Source organism: Dermacentor variabilis, unplaced genomic scaffold (genome assembly GCF_050947875.1).
Source record: "Dermacentor variabilis isolate Ectoservices unplaced genomic scaffold, ASM5094787v1 scaffold_12, whole genome shotgun sequence".
NCBI classification, from domain to species: Eukaryota; Metazoa; Arthropoda; class Arachnida; order Ixodida; family Ixodidae; genus Dermacentor; species Dermacentor variabilis.
This window is the reverse complement of record NW_027460280.1, coordinates 25,435,587-25,460,177: the sequence shown is the minus strand read 5'-3', so window position 1 is coordinate 25,460,177 and position 24,591 is coordinate 25,435,587.

The window sequence follows — 24,591 nt, the reverse complement described above, 5'->3', positions numbered from 1 at the left end:
CGGAGAATTCCGAACCGCCACGTGGTGTCGTAAGCCTTTTCCATGTCAATAAATACTGACAGAAAGAACTGCTTATGCACAAAAGCATCGCGAATATTCGTCTCGATACGGACAAGGTGATCAGTTGTGGATCTACCTTCCCTGAAACCCCACTGTAGGGGATCTAATAGTTTGTTACTTTCAAGAAAATGAAGGAGACGCCGGTTAACCATTTTTTCAGAGTTTACATAGGCAACTTGTCAACGCTATAGGCCTATAGCTGTTGACTGAAGTTGGGTCCTTGCCGTCTTTTAGTATTGGAATAATTATTGCTTCCTTCCAGGCGGATGGAATGTAACCAGCGGAGAACACAGAGTTGAAGAGTGACAGTAGTGTTTTGTGGGTTTCAGGGTTGTTTGAATCCCACCGATGGCAACGGTTGTTGTGGTCGCACCGATGGTACGACCTGTTGGGAACTCGGCGCTGACGCCCGTGGTTGCACCTGGGTCGCAAGCCCCAAGGGTAGCGTTGGCCTGGCGGCCTGGGGTACAACTGGAAGCATCCGAAGGTCCCGGCAAAGCATGAGTCGACTGGTAACCACAAAACAACTTGTTTATTTTAACATCGCAAAGAGTTGGCGGTCAGGTTGACCGAAGTAGAGAGACGGGAGAGCACTTTACTCAACAGAAGAAATCGGAGCCCCTTTTGGCGTCCGGGGGCAGCTGCTTTTATACTCTCGCAGTTGAGGGCAAGAAGGAACCCCTCAATAGACGAGCACGTGATTGTACAATGAGATAAGGTGACGCATACTGTCGTAGCGCCGCCGGTCGGGCACAAAGACTGGGAGGAGAAGGTAACTCCTACTCTCGTAGCGCCTTCGGTCGGGCACAATGGCTGGGAGGAGAAGGAGACTTCTACTCTCGTAGCGCCTTCGGTCGGGCACAATGACTGGGAGGAGAAGGAGACTTCTACTCTCGTAGCGCCTCCGGTCGGGCACAATGGCACATACACTCACACACGCACATGAAGACACGTGGCATCGGAACATGCCTGGACGCGCTTGGCGGGGAGCGTAGCGGCGACGCCGAACGGGCCAAAATGTCTGCCGCTTTGTTGCAGTCGCGCCGGCTAAACCGCGCGTCGTAGTCGAAACGTAACAGACCGCCCCGCCGGGGGAAGGAGATCCCGATGGACAGGGGACTGCATCCGCTGTCCGGAGGGATGTCGCTCGATGATGCTCATAACCGAAGTCGGGCGTCCCTCGACGTTTCTTGAGCGCAGCGCACAGAGAAGGCCTCGTTCTCTCGTTCAGGTTCGCACAGGACACTGCAAAGTGACTTCGGGAGAGTTCACATTCTTGTTCTCGTTCCCGGCAAGCGTTAGAACTACGCTGAAACTCAACCGCTCAGTCAGCAAGCACGGCACAACCCTCACTAAGCCCTGCCAGGCTCTTTCCCCTTTTATACCACTGCCTAGTTCCTTACAGTAGTCTAGCATCACTCAGAACGCGTCCACAAATTGGAAAATTGCACTAGAAAGCATATCATCCCTTTGAAACACTAAACAAAAGCAATATGTTAAAAAATCCTGCCTCAGGAAGAAAAACATCAGTAACAAACAATTTTGAGGCTGATTCCTACGTTAGGGGCTTCGACTTAAGCCATCGGCGTTACCGTTGAGACTCCCCTTTTTGTAACGCACCTCAAAGGAATATTGTTGCAAAGCGAGGCTCCAGCGCAGGAGGCGGCCATTTTTGGCAGAGATGGTCTGCAGCCATTGGAGAGGGCAGTGATCCGTCTCAATGATAAACCTCGAGCCGGCTAGATAGCATGACAATTTCTGAACGGCCCACACGAGACATGCACACTCTTTCTCGGTGGCGCTATACGCCTGCTCACGACTGGTCAGCTTACGACTAGCATACAGGACGGGGTGTTCTACTTCTCCATTTTCCCGTTGGCACAGTACAACGCCCATGCCTCGCTCACTAGCATCGCACTGAACAATGAACCCTTTTGTATAGTCTGGCGATCGTAGCACAGGCTGGCTGGTTAGGGCACTCTTTAGGGCGCTAAAAGCTCTTTCCTTTGTCTCGTCCCAGACGACTGTTTGAGGCTCTGTTTTTCTTAGAGCATCCGTCAGGGGAGCCGCGATATCAGAGTACCTGGGGATGTACCTCTGATAGTAGCCGGCGACACCTAAGAACGACCGAATATCGGTCTTCGTGCGCGGTTGCGGAAAGTCTCGCACTGCGGCCACTTTTATTTCAGAGGGGCGGCGACGACCCTGACCAATCACGTGACCGAGGTAGACAACCTCGGCCTGTGCTAACTGGCACTTAGGAGCCTTTACTGTCAAGCCCGCTTCGCGCAGGCGGGTTAGCACTGCCCGCAAGTGTGCCATATGCTCAGACCAGGATGCGGAGAATATCGCTACGTCGTCTAGATACGGTAAAGCGAATTCTTGCTGTCCCCGCAACACTTTATCCATGAGGCTTGAAAAACAGTATGGCGCGTTCTTCAAACCAAAACTCAACACTTTAGGACGGAATGTTCCCATTGGTGAAATGAACGCCGCATACCTACTAGCCTCTTCTGTAAGTGGAACCTGCCAATAACCCCTGACAAGATCTAGGGTAGAAATAAACAGAGCGCTACTAACTTTCTCAAGGCGCTCCTCGATGTTAGGGATCGGATAAATTTGATCCTTAGTGATGGAATTAAGCCTGCGGTAGTCGACGCAAGGACGAGGTTCCTTGCCCGGTACCTCAACTAAAATCAAAGGGGAGGTATAATCACTCTCACCTGCCTCAATAACACCGAGCTGTAGCATTTTCTTTACCTCAGCCTCCATAATATCGCTCTGGCGGGGTGACACCCGATACGCCTTGGATCGTACTGGCTCTGGGGAGGTAAGTTCTATATCATGAGTAAGTACAGAAGTCCTACCAGGCCTCTCAGAGAACAGACCTTGAAACTCTTGTAATAGCTGGTGTAGTTCGGTTTTCTGCTCAGGCGACAGCGATGCTCCACTGACTAAGTCACTAATGACTTGACCGGTGTCTTCCCTGTTCGTCACTGAGCCGAGTCCCGGAAGCTCGACCGGAAGCTCTTCAGGAACGTTTACCATCATGCACACCACTGCTTCCCTTTGTCTATAAGGTTTGAGCAGATTACAGTGGTAAACTTGCTGTGCTTTCCGCTTTCCTGGCAGACTTACCACGTAGTTAACGTCCGACAGTTTCTGAACAATTCGTGCTGGGCCCTCCCACTGCACGTCTAGTTTGTTGTTTAGCGATGTGCGCAATATCATGACCTCATCGCCCACCTCAAAACGACGGGCCCTGGCTGTCCGATCATAATAAACCTTGGCCCTCTGCTGGGCCTTTGCCATTGCTTCACCTGACAACTCCTGTGCCCTTCTTAAGCGTTCGAGGAGCTTAAGCACGTACTCCACCACGACTGGGTCGTCGCCCCTGCCTTCCCACGATTCTCGAAGCATGCGAAGCGGAGATCGCAGCGAGCGACCGTACACCAGCTCAGCTGGCGAAAACCCCGTAGCCGCATGCGGCGCGGTCCGTAATGCAAACATCACCCCAGGCAGACACAGCTCCCAGTCAGTTTGATGTTCAAAGCACAATGCTCTCAACACGCGCTTCATGACGGAGTGGAGCTTCTCAACGGAATTCGACTGTGGGTGGTACACCGAGCTGTGTAAGAGCTTTACCCCACACCTTTCGAGAAAAGTTGTCGTCAAAGCGCTAGTAAACACTGTGCCCTGATCTGATTGGATTTCCGCAGGAAAACCAACTCGCGCAAATATGGACAGTAGTGCATTGACTATCTCAACTGAGCTGAGTTCTTTAAGCGGCACTGCTTCAGGGAACTTTGTCGCTGGGCAGATCACAGTCAAAATGTGTCTGTACCCCGTGGCTGTTACCGCAGAGGTCCCACTGTATCAATAACGAGCCGTCTAAAAGGCTCCGTAATGATAGGTACCAATTTCAACGGCGCCCTTGATTTGTCCCCTGGTTTGCCCACCCGCTGACAGGTGTCACATGTCCTCACGAAATGGTCTGCGTCCCGAAAACACCCTGGCCAATAGTACTCTTGCAAGAGACGGTCCTTAGTTTTCTTAACTCCTAGGTGTCCGGACCACGAACCCCCATGCGTCAAGCGCAACAGATCCTGACGATAGCATTGAGGCACGATCAGCTGATCGAACTCCACTCCTCTGCGGTATAGATACTTCCGGTACAGGGCTCCACCTCTTTCCACAAAACGCGCATTTTTCCTGGCGATACCTTCCTTGACATTGCAGCGCACGTTTTCTAGGCTACCATCCTTCTTTTGCTCGGTTATCAAAGCCGACCGGCTGACTTTTAGCAACCTATTAAGTCCATCTGACGTAGGCGCGATGAGCAAATCAGTAGATAGCTCTTCTAACTTTCCCGTGTCGGGCGTTTCCTCTCCAGTATCTGGCGCCTTCAACGCTACAGGCTCAATTTTATTCAGTTCGTCAGCTTGCTGCACCTCTGACCCTTTTTCATTGTTCGATAACGTCGGCCCCGCAACTACCGCCTTTGCAGCGAGCTCCCGAACCTTCGACCTGGTTAAGGCCTGAACGCTAGCCTCACCAAACAAAAGCCCCCTCTCGCGCAGGAGGTGATCGGACCTGTTCGAAAATAGGTACGGGTACTGGGGGGGCAGCATAGATGACACTGCGGCCTCCGTCTCAAGCGCTCCGAAAGGTCCTTCGATAAGCACTTTTGCTACCGGCAGACACACGCTATGAGCTTCCACGGCTTGCTTGATCCATGCGCACTCGCCCGTGAACATATGGGGTTCTACGTAAGACGGGTGAACTACATCCATCGTAGCTGCGGAATCACGAAGCACTCGGCACTCTTTCCCGTTCACGAGGAGGTCTCGCATGTAAGGCTCGAGAAGCTTCATGTTCTCGTCAGTGCTGCATAATGAAAAAAACACAACTTTTGGTGTTGTTTCCGGACACTGCGCCGAAAAGTGACCCGGCTTCTGGCACGTATAACAAACGCGCGCTCGCCTCATCTCGAACCGCTTTCTGCGTTTGGCTGCCGCCGTCTCCTTACGTTCTGTCGGACTGCTTTCACTCGCATCCGCACTACGCGTGTCCCCCTTTAATCTCATGGGCGTGAATTTCGGCCTCTCAAACTTCGAGCCAAATTCACCCTTTTGACCGTCCTTAGCTCCGCGAGCCCGACGCGTCACAAACTCCTCGGCTAGCTCAGCGGCTTTAGCCACCGTACAAACGTCTGGCCTATCCAAGACCCAGTACCGCACGTTCTCCGGTAACCGACTATAAAACTGTTCTAGCCCGAAACACTGCAGAACTTTATCGTGGTCACCGAACGCTTTCTCTTCTTTGAGCCACTCTTGCATGTTTGACATAAGCTTGTAGGCAAACTCTGTATATGACTCATTCTTGCCTTTCTCACTTTCCCGAAACTTCCAACGGAAAGCCTCCGCTGACAGCCGGTACTTTTTTAGAAGACTCGATTTCACTGTGTCGAAATCCTCTGCCTCCTCTCTATCCAAGCGAGCGACTACGTCGGCCGCCTCGCCGGGTAACAAAGTGAGCAAGCGCTGTGGCCACGTTTCCCGAGAGAACCCCTGCTTCTCGCACGTTCGCTCAAAGTTAACCAGGAACAAACCAATGTCCTCTCCAAGCTTAAACGGCCGCATCAGGTCAGTCATTTTGAACAATACTCGTTCTCCTGCACCGTGTGCCTGACTTCCATTACGAGCGCGTTCCATCTCTACCTCAAGACGCTTCATTTCCAAAGCGTGTTGACGGTCAAGCTCTTGTTGCTCTCGCTCTTTGTTCTTTACGTTCACGCTCTTCTTTTTCTTTCTGTTCTTTACGTTCACGCTCTTCTTTTTCTTTTTGCTCTTTAAGTTCGCGCTCCTGTCTTTTTGCAGTCTCCCTCTCCTCAATGGTCTCAAGGCATTCCGACAGCTCGTCATCCTCAGCTTCTAACTCAAGAATAGCCCTCAGCAGTTCTGGTTTTCTTAGTTTGTCTGAGACATCCAGACCCAACTCTCTTGCAAGCTCCAGCAATTTCGGTTTGCGCAACGACTTCAAATCCATGGCTGCTCTGAATGCTGCTTTCTCTACTGCTTACTATTGTCTTGCCGCAAACTAACCCGGCAGCAACGACAACCACAATTACCAGCTCTGTTTCTGACACTAACAAAAGCCGGGCAAAGCTCAGAAGAAGAAAGTCCCGCACTCACCAAACCTCGCAGGCAGGAATTCAGCGCAGTCGTTCCGCTGCAGGCAACCAGTCATCACACAGGGCTCGTTGCACTGCTCCCGGATCGTCGTTGAGCTGCTCAGCATACAGTCAACTGCATCTCTTCGCTGCTGGCCTCCGTTGTCGCGATCTCACCGCTGGCAGACAGTTGTTTGAATCCCACCGATGGCAACGGTTGTTGTGGTCGCACCGATGGTACGACCTGTTGGGAACTCGGCGCTGACGCCCGTGGTTGCACCTGGGTCGCAAGCCCCAAGGGTAGCGTTGGCCTGGCGGCCTGGGGTACAACTGGAAGCATCCGAAAGTCCCGGCAAAGCATGAGTCGACTGGTAACCACAAAACAACTTGTTTATTTTAACATCGCAAAGAGTTGGCGGTCAGGTTGACCGAAGTAGACAGACGGGAGAGCACTTTACTCAACAGAAGAAATCGGAGCCCCTTTTGGCGTCCGGGGGCAGCTGCTTTTATACTCTCGCAGTTGAGGGCAAGAAGGAACCCCTCAATAGACGAGCACGTGATTGTACAATGAGATAAGGTGACGCATACTGTCGTAGCGCCGCCGGTCGGGCACAAAGACTGGGAGGAGAAGGTAACTCCTACTCTCGTAGCGCCTTCGGTCGGGCACAATGGCTGGGAGGAGAAGGAGACTTCTACTCTCGTAGCGCCTTCGGTCGGGCACAATGACTGGGAGGAGAAGGTGACTTCTACTCTCGTAGCGCCTCCGGTCGGGCACAATGGCACATACACTCACACACGCACATGAAGACACGTGGCATCGGAACATGCCTGGACGCGCTTGGCGGGGAGCGTAGCGGCGACGCCGAACGGGCCAAAATGTCTGCCGCTTTGTTGCAGTCGCGCCGGCTAAACCGCGCGTCGTAGGCGAAACGTAACAGGGTATAGATGTTTGATCATTATATACAATATTCTGTCACTTCCTGGAGCGGATTTGTTACATCCATTGAGCGCAGCCTGAAATTCCGCCATGCTGAATGGACGGTTGTAAGGTTGGTTGCTATTTCCTTTCCGACCCAGAGGCAGTCGTTCCGCTTGTTGCCCGTATCTCAGAAATGTGTCTGAATAGTGGGATGAGCTAGAGATCCTTTCAAAATGTACTCCTAGAGAGTCGGCTTGGTCACTGAGTGTGTCTCCTTGTGTATTTACCAATGGTATAGGATTATTTATTTATTTATTTATTGGCCTTTTATTTTGTTTACCCTGTTCCAGGCTTTTCTTTCGTCTGTATAAGAATTAATACTAGAGATGTATTTTTGCCAGCTTTCCCTTTTGGCAAGGCGGCGCGTTCTTCTACCTTCTGATTATATTTTTTTGAAGCTGATCAAGTTCTCGGTAGTTGGGCAGTCGCGAAGGCGACTCCAAGCCTTATTTTGATTTTTGCGGGCTTCCTTACACTGCTCATTCCACCAAGGAATACGCCGTTTAGAGGGTGTTCCATTCGTTTGAGGGATACATATTGATGCAGCATCAGTTATAAATGCTGTCAAATATGATACTCTATCATCGATTGAGAGAGAACAGATGTCATCCCAGGTCAAATGTGTCATCTCTCTGTATCGTTTCCAGTCAGCACAGTCGACCTTCCAACGTGGCAGATGTGGGGTACACTTATCGCCTTTTGTTAATTTTAAGAGAATGGGGAAATGGTCACTCCCGTATGGATTTTTGATCACGTCCCACTCCAGGTATGGAGCTAGTGTACTTGATGTTATACTTAAGTCAATGGATGAGAACGTTTTGTTCGCCACGCTGTAGAATGCGGGTTCTTTCTTGTTTAGTAAGCATGCATTAGAGGATAAAAGAAACTTTTCTAATAAGCGCCCTCTCGTATCACAACGAGAATCTCCACAGATGGTGTTATGTGCGTTTAAATCACCTACTACAATGTAAGGTTCGGGGAGTTCTGCGATAAAACTCTGGAATTCTGTTGTGGAAAGTTGATGGCATGGAGGGATGTACAGAGAGCTAACTGTTACTAACTTATCAAATAGCACGGCTCTGATTGCCACTGCCTCAAGGGGTGTTTGCAGATGTAAATGTTGGCAGGCGATACCCTTATCAACTATAATAGCAAGACCGCCTGACGAGGCGAGAGCGTCACTGCGGTCTTTGCGGTAAATGACATAGTGTTTCAGAAAGTTAGTATGTGAACGATTGAGGTGTGTCTCTTGCACACACAGCACCCTTGGATTAAACTTGCGAAGGAGTTCCTTAATGTCATCAAGATTGTGAATTAGACCTCTCACATTCCAATGCATTACCTGTGTGGCCATATTGGAAGTGTTTTATGGTGTGCGTCAAGAGATATTAGGTTGGCTCAAGGGACCTTTCCAGGCCCTTTTTTGTGGGCGCGCTCCAGGGAGCGACGCCGTTCCTTCGGCGTCTGAGACGCCGGAGAAGTTTTTGTTACATCCATCGCCTCGTCAGAGGCGCTGGATGAAGCCCGCTCAGCGGGCACTCTCGGGAGTTTTTCGGGCCTGTCTGCACGAGCAGTGGCCCTGGGACCGGCAGGCTCGGAGGTCTGCAGGCCCTTCGTGGTAGGGGGCGGAAGAGCAGTGGCTGTTCCCGCCGGGGGGGGGGGGGGGGTGATGGCGTAACCGCCGTCACACTCCGTGTGACTTGCGCGGCCACCAGAGGATGTGGCACTGCCCCCCGGCGCGTCACATCACTGTAGGACGGATTCGATTGGTTGTGTACAGAAAAACGCTTGCGCGCTTCTGGAAAAGAAATGTTTAGTTTGACCTTCAGTTCGATTATTTGTTTTTCTTTCTTCCATGACGGGCACGATCGCGAATAGGCGGGGTGGTCTCCGTCACAGTTAGCGCAGTGGGTTGTGGAAGAACAGGTGTCCGATGTGTGGTCTTTAGATGCACATTTTGCACAAGTAGCACGCCCTCGGCAGCTCTGAGACCCATGCCCAAAACGCTGACACTTGAAGCATCGGCGCGGATTGGGAATGTATGGTCGTACGCGTAATTTACAATATCCCGTCTCTAATGAATCAGGCAGTTCACTTGTTCCAAATGTTATTATTAGATGCTTTGTTGGAATTTCCTTGTCATCGCGCCTTAACTTAATTTGTTGTACCTTTACCACGTTTTGTTCTTGCCATCCTTCCAACAGTTCGCTCTCACTAATTTCAAGGAGGTCGTCATCAGAAATGACACCACGTACAGTGTTCATTGACCGGTGGGGGCCCAAGACTGGAATGTCACCAAACGCAACAAGTTTCGTCAGTTTGCTGTATTGGAGCTTGTCACGCACTTCCAGAAGAAGGTCCCCGCTTCCCATCTTAGTTACTTTGTAACCAGAGCCGATTGCTTCAGTCAGACATTTTGCGACCACAAATGGGGATATTGTGCGAACTGTCTTGGTTTCATGCTGACTATGTATTACATGGTATTTGGGAAAATTTTCTTTCGGTTTCAAGAGAAAGTTGAAAGTTTCATCGGTGCGCCCCCTCTTCAGGGAGCGATCAAGGAGTGGGGGGAAATTTGAAGCCATGTATAGAATTACTGTATTCGGCAGGAATGCCCGCCGCCCACCTCGGAGCCCAACCTGGGGACGTCACAGGATTAGAAACATTCTATTCTGCGTACGCCAGCGGTACGTTCCCACTATAAACTAATATATATATATATACCCAAGACTGGATATATTACACAAGGTTAACCCTTGCCGCCAGGTAATAAGGAAGTAATAAGAAGTGAAGAGAAAACAGGAAAGATGAAAAAGGCGACAGAGAAAGACGAAGATTGGAGAGGAGGACAGGAAAAGGCGACTGCCGATTTCATCCAGGTGGGTCAGTCTGGAGGTGCCGTCTATGTGAAGCCGAGGCCGAAGAGGTGTGTTGCCTCCGCCGGGAAGCCTTAAAGGTCCAAACACCCAGCTTCGGCTCAACCCCCAGGATCCCCTTTTCCCCAGACACGGCTAAGCCGCGCACGGCTACACGCGGGAGGGGCCAACCCTCGTGTGCTCGGGTACGTGGTGTCGCAACACACCAAACGCCTGCTGACGCAGACGCCCCTGCGGGGAGCGTGGTGCCGTGAGATTTTTGACAGCTGAAGGTGTTTCCTAAAAAGAAATTAGTCGCCGTGTGACTGCCGTGTACTTTGAACATTGCACTTCATCGGCCACTGTGAAGCGTTGGAACAAACGGTTCAAAGAAGGACGTGAAAGTAGCAAAGGCGATCCAAGACCATGCCAAAGACACCGTACAATCACCCCCTACAAAAATGCAAAGGTTGATGAGCTGATAAGACAAGAACGGAGGTTAAGCATCGACGAACTGGCACAGCGTGTGAACATCAGTCACGTTCGGTGCACAGCATAATTCGTTGTCATCACGGTTATCGGCTCTTGTGTGCGCAATGGACGCCCAAGATTTTGAACCACCGCCAGAAGACTGAGAAGTTCGGCGCTGCCTTGACTCATCTGATCCGGTATCACAGCCAGGGTGACGACTTCTTATCTGTAATTGTGATCGGGGACGAACCATGGTGCACTACAACAAGCCTGAAACACGACGGCAAAGCTTACAGTGGAAACATTCGTATTCAGCACGCCCCAGAAAGCAAAGGTTTCCGCCGGGAGAGTATTGACTTTTTTTGATCGTCAGGGGCCATTATTGGTAGAATTTGCTCAATCTTGAGAGACTATCAATTGTTTCCGATATCGTGAACCGCCGGATTGTCTGCGTGTCGCAATCAAGAACAAACGACGTGGAAAATTGACGAATGAGGTCATCTTGTTCCACGACAACGCCCGTCCCCACGTCGCTGATGTGGTTAATATAAAAATGGCAAAGTTCAAGTGCGAAACGCTGCAACATCCGCCATACAGCTTAGACCTGTCGCCTTACGACCTCCACATTTTGGGACAACTGAAAAGGCAGCTCAAGGGAACCAGATTTGTGTCGGACGATGACGTGAAAGAGCCAGTTGCCGAATTTTTGAAGCAGCAGCCCAGAGAGTCCCAAAACGGGAATCACGTGACTCGTTATTCAATGGGACAAACGTCTAAATGCTCATGGAGACTACTCTTAAATAAAGTACCCCGTTTGTCATCCATTCTCATTGGCTTACTTTCATTTGACTCGCCCTCGTATATTTCTCAGAACTCCAGCTTTTTATACGTGCTCTCTGTTGCCACTATAATTTCGGTGCAATTACTTACGATGCACGACCGGTGACAGCTGCTCCTGCGTAATACATGGGAACAAATGACAGCGTCATTGAGATTTTTCACTGGCCGTTGCATGTGTACAAGAACGTAAACAAGGTTCTTGAACGACGAAGTTTCATTAACATGTTTGTCCTCAACTTGTTCATTTCATGGCCTTTGCATATTTCATATCATCGGCATGCACTGCTTTGTTGGTTTCAAACTTAGATGGTTCGAAAGTTCGTGTGATATTTTCTTTACTTATTAAATACACAAAAACACGTAAACATTGATATCAGTTATTTTGGGCACAATTTCTCTCACATACGAGTGTATTCTTTTATTAATTGACTTCTTTTGACAGTGCGTAGCGTTCAAGAATTCATTTTCAGCATCTTTGGCAATGGCAATGCAGTTATTATTGATGCATTTGATCGCTCGACAAATTGTTTAAGAGGAACCTTTAGCTCGGGCCCAACTCCGACGCGGCCCATTGAAGTACATGTAAAACGCGGAAACGTTTATCCGAGATAACTCCTGGATCGCTTTTAATGAATTTTGTTGCACTTGTGAGAGAAAGTCGAATTATATTGTCTGTTGAAAGCGGAATTTCGATTTAGGGCCTGAATGTTGTTTAAGATATCTTGAAAAATCGAAAGTTCGAAAAAGATAGAAGCACGATGTTTACAAACTAATAGCTCTGCATCAAGAAAAGATATCGCGGTTCTGTAAACGGGATCTACTATAACAGTCAAAGCGGACAAATTGTGTGTCAATTTGTATCTTACGTGAATTGCTTACGTTGTGTACGAGGGTTCTGCAAAAGCCGTATTTCCATACTAAATTTTTTTTTTAATTCATGTGTAACATAAGTTTTGTCCGCTGCAGATGTACTGTTAGATGCAATTCACCGAATAATGATATCGTTTTTCATTGTTGAGTTACAGTTTTAAACTTGATAGTTTCGTTTTCTGAAATTGCGATTTTTGCCAATTTTCAATAAAGAATTGACAACCTAAATGAAAAATTGGAAATAAACAGTCACTAGAATTTAGGTTTTTTTTAGTGCAACAAACCTTTTAAAGTTTAGTGCAGTGGTTGCCGAGAAAAACGAATTCTCCTTCTACATGTATTTAGATTGGAGTACCCGAGCTAAAGCTTCCTTTTATGGAGGAGGCCGAGCTGCAACTTGAGTCCCCCCCCCCCCCCCCCCCCGAACGAAATTTCTGGCTACGCCACTGACGATAGTATATACATTTTTTAACATAACGCAGAGACATGCGCACGCTTGTTGTGTTCTCCAAGGACTACGATATAATAAAATCAATGACTTAACAAATAAACAACCCATTCCTACGTTTTAGGGAACAAAAATAGAAAATATAATATTTCAAGAGCCCTCCTGAAAGAAACAAAACTGAAACCAAGTCATGAGTTTTGTCTTTCGGCTATCTGGTGGAATACTGTCGAACTCAGTCCTACGTGGCGTTAAAAAGAATCACCACCTCATCGAACCCACTGCCAGCACGACGCGCAACGATAGGTGCTAGCGACGAAACGACTCGGCCACGGCTTCCAACGCTGCCGCAAGTGATACGCTCGGGTTTTTATAGATACCGCGTGAACTTGCACGACTGTGTGTCGAAAATCGCTTTTGCAAACAGTGTTACGCCATGTGTGGAGAGACGACATAGACATCAATCGAAAGCTGAGTCTCCGCACTACATACGCTGCAGCGACTTTTACGATAGACGCCGTAGTTTTATCACAGCTACCCTTTTTGTCTTGAAAATCGAGCACAAATTTTCGTCGTTTCCATAGGCTTCCATTGCAGAATCTTTAACCGCTCTGGGAACATAATTCTTGGTTGCCACAGCGTGATCACTGCATTTGCCTCATATGAATTGTCTTCCAGAACATGTCTGTCACATGCCTTTTTTCAACAATCGACCTGCAGCTTTTGTTATTCGCGAAAAATCTGCACGTTCAATTGAAAACGCGCTAGCTTCGTGCCGGGGCCGCTTGGGGCGCTAGTTGGTACGTGTCCAGAAAAGCTGGATACGAGCGCTGGTGTGAGGAAGCGCTGCAGCAGCGGCGAGCGAAGTGACCTTCGTGCCGTCTATCACCTCAATGCAAGAGCGGATAGGATGGAAGGATGAATGGATGCCATGAGCGTCCCCTTTGGAACGCGGTGGTGGGTTGTTCCACCAAGCTCCTGCTATTATATTGCCTAATGTCCTATCTATGTCAAAAGAAAGAAAGCGCGTTGAATTTTCATACCCGAACTTTCTGAATCCCTATTGTAATATTTGCCCTTATACGCCTCCGTTTGTCGTTTCCCTACTTCCACCAATTGAGGGTGTCTCGATGCTAGCGTCACCTCCCACTGTTCAGGGTGGTCACACTCTTTGACCAGACTATAACCAGACCACGACCTCATCAAACAGACCCCCGCTACAGTGTACTAGAGTACACTGTACCCCCGCTGCATCTCCGCCATATTGTGTCGGAGTTGTTGAAGCGGACGTACATGTGCGTGGTCAGTGCGGCGCGGTCGTGTTTGCCTAGTGTTTGTTTTTTCGGCGATGCCGCGCACGTGTTCTCTAAGTTGACTTTTATGGCTCGCGACGTGAGAAGAAAGGTGCTTAACAATTTTATCGCTAAAAATACACCGTCATGCCCGTTTGCGGCGCACCTTTCTGCACCAGCGCAACGGAAAAACGACACCCATGTGTGATATTTCCCCGTGACCCAGAACGCAGCAAAAAGTCGAAAAGAACCTTGTTCATCTAAGTCACGGTGATTAAATTTGTGTGTTCATGTGAAAGGGTGTTGAGCAAATTTTCTGATGCACGAGGCGCTTGCCGTCTAGATCATATAATCAAGGTCATCAGAAGCCTGCTCAAACTAATTGTGTCATTTCCAACAATCCCATGCACTGAGCATCCAAATGTCAGGAAAAATGTTCTTGGGGAATTTTGTCTTGTTGCGACTCACAATTTATAATTGCACTGATTGTACTAGCCAGATATAACGAGGGAGATGGAATATGGAACTAAAACCACCGCAGGTGTAAGCTTGAACTGATCTGTTTTGATGTTTATAATACGCATATAAACTCGAGCTTTGCTTTGTCAATGCTCTCAACCTTGTGTGCATGGCCTCCTGTGGCTTTAGGCAGCCTGAACATGTTGAGTTGTCTTCAACTACAGCTCGGTTTTCGGGTTTTCCTCTGGTTTTTAGTCAAGTGACAGCTGTACAGGGTTACCACTTCTAAGCCTTCTGGGATTTTTAAAATTGCCTGAGACCGATAGCATACTTCTTGTCTTGGAGCTGGATTATTCGAAAAGGCGGACAGTAATATAATGAAAAATCATAACACGTATTCAAAAATTAACAAATGTTCGCTTATTAACGTCATTAAAGTCAAAAAGTCTTTCTTGACTTTTCTAAAGCTTTTGGCCGCGTACCCCACTGCCGCCTAATTTCTAAATTATCTGCCCTACGACTTGACTCTTTGACATTATCCTGGATTCGTAATTTTCTTTCTTTTCGAGAACAGTTTACTGTTAACAATTTCTCTTCCCCGCCTTCTTCTGTTAGCTCTGGTGTGCCACAAAGCAGCGTCCTCGGCCCCTTACTCTTCTTAATCTACATTAACGACTTACCCACCCAGATTACTTCCTGCATGAGCCTTTTTGCCGATGACTGCATAATCTACCGTCCTATTCACACGACTGACGATCACTTGGCACTTCAAGCAGATCTTAACCTTATCGCTAACTGGTGTAACAAATGGCTCATGACATTAAACTTTACAAAGTGCGAGGTGATGTGCTTCAGCCGAAAATGTGTTAATTCTAAATTTTCGTATCATCTTAATAACACTATGCTCTCCCACACTTCATCATACAAGTACCTTGGTGTTCTTCTTACAGATAATCTTTCATTGGTCTCACACATCGTTTCTACATGCACCAAAGCATCACGTTCTCTTGGCTGTCTACGACGCAACTTGCGAAATGCCCCGACAAACATTCGAAAACTCGCTTTCCAAACATTCATTTTGCCACAGTTATAATTCGCCTCCTCAATTTGGTCCCCTCATCAAAATTACCTAATCAATATGACGGAAAGGATACAAAATAGAGCAGCCCGGTTCATATCACGTAACTACGGTATAAACTCAAGCATTACGCAAATTAAACTAGACCTTCTACTGCCGCCATTAGATATCCGCCGCAACATCGGTCTTTTGTGCTTATTATTATATTTACACTAATAAACGAACCTGGTTACAACTGCAAATACCCCACTCTTTTTAACGCAGATTAGATAATGAGTTCAGTTTTATGCGCATATACGGTAAAACAAATGCATTTTAATTCATCTGCACTACCTCGTGCCATTCGTCTTTGGAATGACCTCCCTGATAACATAGCCTCCGTATATAACCCCGACACGTTTCGCTGTCAGTTACTCACGCTTTACCCATTTAATACCGTTCACGAATACTCAGTTTAGTGTATTTGATTGCGTATTTTTGCAACGTTGTATATTATTTTCATAAACAGTATTCCTTTCGCTCTCTTTATGGTAACAAGTGTTCGTGTGCCTTCATGTATTTCTTTGTATTCTATGTGGCTTCAGTATTGTATAACACGGCAATTATTCATAGCACTGTTCCTGTTGGAAACTTGTACTTTTTATGTCTTTACTGTTTAAAATGCCCCCCTTACTTTATGCCCTGCCATAGGGCCTGTAAGGTTCTTTTGAATAAATGAATAAATAATTGGTTACGTTACGGCACATTTTGCAATTTACGAATTGCAGCCGCTGAGATTGCAAGACGTATACACTTGAAATGAATCTCCAGTATGACACCAGTTTCGAGATATTTCCCAAAGTGTAGTACGAAATACATGGGCGTTCCAGTTACTTTTGTGCTTCAATGCATAAAAGAGCATTCTGTTAGAAAATATGTGGAACAGCGCATTTTTGCGGCGAGTTTCATGGCGCACATCTCCAATCTGGCGTCATTCTGGAAATTAACTCCAAGTGGATAGGCCTTACAAACTCACTACAAATCGTAAATTGCAATGTGTCGTAAAATAATTAATTAAGAAGTTCATTAGTGAATTTAAAAATTTAGTTGAATACGTGTTTTTATTTTTCGTGCAAGTAATGTCCGCTTACCTGAGTAATTAAGTTGCCTGCAACAGGCGATTCTTAAAAATTCTGGAAAACTTAAATATGATAACCCTGTGTATTTTGGCAACAACCATTCCCTTTCTTTTGGGGAGATGTGTCAATGCTTCTTTTTCTCAAATTGTGTGCTCCTCACGGGTCGTTATATGACAGAACTAAGGCAAATGTGTCTTTCAGCAAAATGGTTAGGCCCTATATTTATAGTGCTTTTGCTTTTCCCTTATTAAAAAGAACAAATTATGTGGTTTTACGAGCAAGTACCACGATCTGATTACTATGTGTGGTGAGGGACTTCGAAATAAGTTTGACCACCTGGGGTTCGTTAACGTCCACCTAAATCTAAGTACACGGGCGTTCTTGCATATTGCCCCGTTTGAGGTTCGACAGCAACGGCCGTGATCGAGACCGCGACGTCAAGCTTCCTTTTTGACACTCGCATAGCATGTCTCTGCTAATGTAAGACTGTTTCCCGACCACGTACTCTTTATCATTCGTACCTTTCACACGCACGATTTGTATCTCGATGAGTAAATTAGCTTCAGCTATTGGTAACGCTGCCGTACTTATTCACCTTGTCCTGTGCTATATGTTTTCACGGTATTACGCAGCTAAAGCTTTACGGCCAAAAGTTGCGTTAGTCTTTTTGAAGGTCAACCTCTAAAACATTTTGTGGGCACCATATGCGTCAACTTTGTTCGAAGCAAATTTGCTAGCGTAAGCGAAAGCGCGGCAAAAACGACCAGTTATCTGCTAAGCTCGAACTACTTCTAGAACTGCTTTACTGTAAGCGTTCAACCTCCGTTTGTAAGGTGAGATGTAAATATTGCAATGCACGTAATCATACAAACTGCGATAATTTGAAATTCGTACACTGCCAGCGAGTGCAGCAGTAGCCTATGGCGGCGCAATCAGACGTGCCACCGCCGTGTACGGAGAAGCGTGCTAGAACACAGCGCTCACAAAGGTATACAAGCCGTCTGCAAATCCCTTTTAAGATACGGCTGCAGCGACCGCGCGCGGCCGTAAACAAAGTACGCACTTGGCAGAGTCGAAGCCTCCCCTCCCTCTCGCGGTGCCTCCCCGCTTGCCTCCAGTGATTGAGCCGCGATCGTCAGTTCCCCTTGCGCCCGGTAGCGAAATGCGCAGTTGCTGCCGGAACAGAAGAGGGCGCGCTTGCTCTCCGCTTTCTCCGCTTTCTAGGGTGCCTCGAGCGCGCGCATCGAGGCACCCTACCGCTTTCTTCGTTCGCGCACGCCAGATTGAGCCGCGATGGGCGGTTTGCCTCGCGTGCTTTCACTGGCACACACAGTACACGACACGCGGCGACGCTGTTACCGCCCTTGGACTTTATACGGAACATCATGGCGACGGCAAAAATGCAGCTGGAGTGTCCATATAATTGCTATCGCAATAAAACAAAAAAAAATCATGAGCCATGCCACGCTGTGATAACAAAGCTGTGTAGGACACGACAAAGGTGACACAGAATTTTGAACAAAGGTAAGAACACATTTAGTCTTAATCGGTGGTGGTACGCACACACATTTATTTTTAGACATTCGCCACCTATCTGTTATACATTCGTTATATACATTTGTGTTTTCGTTTCGCGATATATTGAGGCAAATAAATAGACAGAATCACCGCACTGACCGGCAGTGGACCAGTGCCGTCAGCGCTTTTGCGAGGGGGGCGGAGGCGGGGCGAGGGGCTGGCACGATGAGTGGCAACGGAGCAAAGCTGTGGAAGAAGGCGACGAACGCGCGAGCAGCGGCACGAGCGCGTTCGCGTGGTTCGCCGAGGGGCGCCAGAAGGCCAGCTGTGGAAAAAGATGGCGAAGAACGCGTGAGCAGTTGCACGCGCCACTGCTCGCGCTATTTGATGATAGTTTTTGCTTACACACATGAAAACATTTCACGGAACACTAGCCCCCCCCCCCCCCCATAAACAGCTTCGCTGTAAAAACAAAACAAAAAAAAAACAAGAAAAACATATAGTAAAGCAATGAAGGGGGCTAGTTGGTGAACGTTCATGGTTATATTGCGCTCAGTTTTACAAACACGATACTAAGGAAGGACAGGACGTGGACGGACGAAGCGCAAACTACCAACTGTTTGATACTGTTAAAGAACGCGCTTATATACAAGGAGATATGGTGCGGGGGGGGGGGGTACATATAAAAAGATATGACAAGGTGACGACATGTGATTATAGTTTGGGTCAGGCATACATCCTTCACATGCACCCGTTCGCCCTGGCGAACTCGACCTCAGCTTTGATAAGCGCGATGGACGGAGTGCTTACGCACGTCTCTTTTTCTTTAGCTATCGCAAGCGCCTCCCATATTTCTCGCTCCGTTTTTGTTTTTGATGTTCCAATGACTGTGGTGCTTTCTATTAGCGGGGAGCATTTGCACTGTTTGCAATGTGCGGCCAAGTTGCTAGGTGCTATCAGAAGCTGGCACGTGTACTTGTGCTCCCGTAACCTATCGTTTAGACAACGTCCAGTTTGCCCAATGTATACTTTCCCGCAATCTAGTGGGATTTGGTAAACAACGGAAGTGGCGCATTCCACGTACTTTTTCGCGTGCTTAGTCTGACAGACCGTAGCACTAGGGTTGGCCTCTTTGGATCCTGCGTTCACCTTCTTGCACATGCCTTTTAGTTTTTGCGGGGCGGAGAACAGAACTTGAACATCATGGCGTTGGGCTGTCTTTTTTATCCGATGTGACAAACCATGGATGTAAGGCAACACCACGCGTTTTTTTCAATTTTTTCTGTGTTTTCTGCCTTTTCCTGTTGGCTCTGATTTCGGGCAACAAGTTTTCACAGATTTGCACCACCATGTTGTTCGGGTACCCACTGTTTCTAAAGCGGCTTACTTGTAGATCGATGCTCTCCCTCACAGCATGGTGGCATGAATTTTCAATTGCTTGACTGATGCAAGCCTTGGCGATGCCTCTTTTAATGATTTTAGAATGGCAAGAGTCGTACCTCAGGATTTCTTTTTCTGCTCTAGTTTTGTAGCACCAGCACATGTGGGAGCCTCTGGTCCTAATGTTCACGTACGAGACTCCTACCGAAGGTCGATTGCAGTTACTTGATATAAACATTAGGACCAGAGGCTCCCACATGTGCTGGTGCTACAAAACTAGAGCAGAAAAAGAAATCCTGAGGTACGACTCTTGCCATTCTAAAATCATTAAAAGAGGCATCGCCAAGGCTTGCATCAGTCAAGCAATTGAAAATTCATGCCACCATGCTGTGAGGGAGAGCATCGATCTACAAGTAAGCCGCTTTAGAAACAGTGGGTACCCGAACAACATGGTGGTGCAAATCTGTGAAAACTTGTTGCCCGAAATCAGAGCCAACAGGAAAAGGCAGAAAACACAGAAAAAATTGAAAAAAACGCGTGGTGTTGCCTTACATCCATGGTTTGTCACATCGGATAAAAAAGACAGCCCAACGCCATGATGTTCAAGTTCTGTTCTCCGCCCCGCAAAAACTAAAAGGCATGTGCAAGAAGGTGAACGCAGGATCCAAAGAGGCCAACCCTAGTGCTACGGTCTGTCAGACTAAGCACGCGAAAAAGTACGTGGAATGCGCCACTTCCGTTGTTTACCAAATCCCACTAGATTGCGGGAAAGTATACATTGGGCAAACTGGACGTTGTCTAAACGATAGGTTACGGGAGCACAAGTACACGTGCCAGCTTCTGATAGCACCTAGCAACTTGGCCGCACATTGCAAACAGTGCAAATGCTCCCCGCTAATAGAAAGCACCACAGTCATTGGAACATCAAAAACAAAAACGGAGCGAGAAATATGGGAGGCGCTTGCGATAGCTAAAGAAAAAGAGACGTGCGTAAGCACTCCGTCCATCGCGCTTATCAAAGCTGAGGTCGAGTTCGCCAGGGCGAACGGGTGCATGTGAAGGATGTATGCCTGACCCAAACTATAATCACATGTCGTCACCTTGTCATATCTTTTTATATGTACCCCCCCCCCCCCGCACCATATCTCCTTGTATATAAGCGCGTTCTTTAACAGTATCAAACAGTTGGTAGTTTGCGCTTCGTCCGTCCACGTCCTGTCCTTCCTTAATATCGTGTTTGTAACACTGAGCGCAATATAACCATGAAGAAAAACATATTTTTGATTGTAATGAAAATGTAACCGAAACGTTATTTATTATTCTGTTTCGAGTGAAACCGAAATATTTTTAATCAGCTTGCGGTTCAAGGGAAAAGTCGGCAATCCGAAACAACCGACGTCAGGCAACGTCAGAATTAGCGCATATCTCAGAGGTCCGCATAAGTGCGTATCTCAGGCAGAGATAGTGCGAGCGACAGCCGATCGAGCACTCCATTAATGTAAGCTTTCCGCTCGGTGCACTAGCAGATCGGCATCGTAGCAAAACTCAGGGCTTGCCCGCTGCAAAGCTCGTCGTTTCGTTTTCTACGAGTACAACCCTTTCTTACCGAAATTTTATCGTTCCTTGCGTTCGTTTTTAGCTCGTTTCATAGGAACAGCGGTCTCGCATTTCGGCGAGTACGATCAATAACGTGCTGCTTCTGATATCGTGCTCAGTGCTAGCTCAGTGTTCAGGGCACTGAGCATGATCTCTGGATTCATACTTCATTTATTGGTAAAAATAAATCATATATATTCATCAGTACTTTGCTTCGAAAATTTTTGCATGCGAACCAAAATCGTTATGAACCGTTACGGATCATTTGTTGTTGTTTTTTTTTTGTTCCGGAGCAGAACCCAAACTTTTTTCATTGGAACAAAACTAAAACCCGAACGAAAAATACATTCAGACACCCTGCTCCCAATACGGGATGCCTACCCGCCGTGGTTGCTCAGTGGCTATGGTGTTGGGCTGCTGAGCACGAGGTCGCGGGATCGAATCCCGGCCACGGCGGCCGCATTTCGATGGGGGCGAAATGCGAAAACACCCGTGTGCTTAGATTTAGGTGCACGTTAAAGAACCCCAGGTGGTCAAAATTTCCGGAGTCCTCCACTACGGCGTGCCTCATAATCAGAAAGTGGTTTTGGCACGTAAAACCTTAATACGGGATGCCTCATAATCAAATCGTGGTTTTGGCACGTAAAAAAATGAGAATTTTTGATTGGGGGCAATCCCCTCTCCCGTGCACACGTACAAAGCGTCTTCACTGTCACCCGGTCACGCCAAGAACAAGTAGGCAAAGGGTGCAGCTTACTACGCGTCCGCATCAGCTTGCATATGATTGGGGAAATAGCGACTACGTTTGGGCTTACCGAAAGAATTTTGCTGACCGCACTGGCGATGGCTGACACCTGAACATTGATTGGCCAGAAAGGGAGATGGTGCAATGAAGAAGGTACAGAATTGGAGAAAGCACCGAGTGGGGTGCAAAAAAGTACATAGGCCCTATATTTACAGTGAGCACAGTATGTACAATAGTGAATATCAGGGCAATTTACTCGGACATTTCGCCATCCATGCAAGGGACGCACTGGCTAGTGGGCAGGAATAGCGCGAGCAGACAATTAAGAGAGCCCATATGAAGAGGCAAGCCTGCGGCTATTGTATCCACTAATAAGGATTCTAGAAATATTGGGGGGCCTTAGTTTCATTCCCGCTAGTGTGTACAAGCATTCCGACATGCATACAAAGCATCAAGAACGAAGGTGGCAAACAATTATGGACATGGGGAGAGCGTCATGTCTCTGCCAGATCCATCTGCCCCAGACGACCATGGCCAGTTGCCTACCTGTTCACCTACCCCGTCGTCACACGTGCTGCTTGCTGCTGAGAGCCCATCCTAAAACACCATCTCTGCTGCCTGTCTTCTGAACAGCCAGGTGTCAGGAGACACGACACTTTAAAATTTATCAAAGCTGACAGCCCTTATTTTACTGCGAACTACGGATGCCATAATTTTTACAAAGGCTTCTCGCGCAGAAAGCAGCCCTGCTTTGGACTATCTGCCTGACCAATTTCAGAGTGTGATCAAATAATGATACGCATCGCGTAATGAAGACTACAATACCACGATAGTAAGTTTCCTCCAAACATCTCTTCAACCATGTCAGACAGCAGGTCACTAAAAATAAGTGAAACCTGCACCATATGACACCATCGGAGTTCTATTGCAAAGGCTAGTTCCTGAATTATAAATGTAGAAGAATATAGCATGCCCACAATGCCGGAAGCGCGACTGAGTAATAGGCACTTGCAAAATAGTGCCTTGTTAGATACGGTACCTTTTCCTGAGCCTACTTCGAGTTCACCAGACCACATCGAATAGCGTCACAGCTAATTAAGGAGCGCAGAAGCACATCTACCACGTTCCCGAGGCGCCGCACGTCCAAACAAGTTGGCGTCCCCCACCTCGTGCGCCGCAGGTGGAGCTATTCACTGCTTGACTCTTCCCGAAAGTGTAGCGGGAGCCTGGCACGGTTCCAGATAACGTGGGCCCCCAGGCAAGACGGCTGTAATGCACCGTGAAGCCCTGGCAGCAATCCCCCATCCGCCTTTGTGAAGGCAGTTGCAAGCCAGGAAGGCAATACCGCAGAGAGAAGTAAGCCCTCGGACAATTGGGGCCCAAGGAGCGACCCTCTGCGCCGGGTGTGACACAATCGCACGGGCGCCTACCATTGGCCGAAAATGACGCCACCTGAGCGGGCTCGCCGATTGGCCGAGCGTGACGTGACTTCGAGACACCGAAAGGGTTAAAAGCCAGAGACCGGGAGCAGCAAGGGAGCATTCCTTCATTCATCTCTTTCGAGCTTCTTGCCACGGGCCGCAGCGTCCGAGTTGCTGCCGGCCCGCAATGACTTTATGACTGTTAATTTCTTTGTACTCTCACTGTAAATAATGTAAATAAACCTCCAGTTTTCATCTCAAAGTTCTCCTCAACCTCGGCCAACTCCCGCACCCAACGGAAAGGTCTGATATCTGGGGGACAGCAATTGCGATTGTCCTCCAGATCCAACAGCCTGTCCTCTTTCGTACTTAGCCATGGCCGAACCACTCACTAGAACTGGTTGAAAAATAACGCTTACCTCGGCTGTTACCTGGGCTGCAACATGTCTCTTCTTGTTCTTTGCCTTTCTTTCTCCCTACTTTTTCTGCGTTAAGTAATAATTAAACGAAACGCCAGTCCTTTCATTCACAAAAAAAATGGATAGACGGCAGATTTTTACGGACCACTTGAAAAATCCAAGTTTGCTGTGTAGCCCGGCAGTTTAGCATATTATTTTATACATACTGCCAACCTTATAGCTCTTCTCGAAACACTCTATTCCTCTAAGTGCAGTCTCTCAAGGGGAGATGCACGAACTCAAGGGCTTTAGAATTTCTGGGAAAATTTGTTGTCCTCATAGTTCCCGACCCCACACCTTGCTACCGAGAGGAAATGCAGTGTTGCGATTCAAGTACTCTTGCCATCACCGAAACCTACAAGATTGAATAGTGGGGTTTGGAGTGGTGAAGGTGAAGCTGGTTCAACAGTATGAATATATGCATTGTTCTGCTAGCCTGTGCACAAGAACATTGTGGTTGGAAAATACATCTCTCGCACATGCGCAGAATATACCTCCAAAGGGAAGGCCACGATGGGTTCTTTGTTCACTGTTTGTAAACGCCGCTGCTTGCCAGGGAAAACAAACATCGCTAAAAAAGAAGACAATACAGTGTGTAGTCAACTTTGTTTGGTGCCGTTTTTAGTGCTGCGTGTTTTTGCAAGTCATGTACCAACTAGGTAATCAACATACATTACATAAGTGAGTGAATTTGTAAACAAAATGTTATAGTATTTTTCATATGATTTTTAAATAGCATAATGATGATAGCATTATTTAATGTGAATTATTTCCCATCAGTTATTTGATTTTATTTATATATAATGATGTAGGCAAAATCAGATATTTGCTACG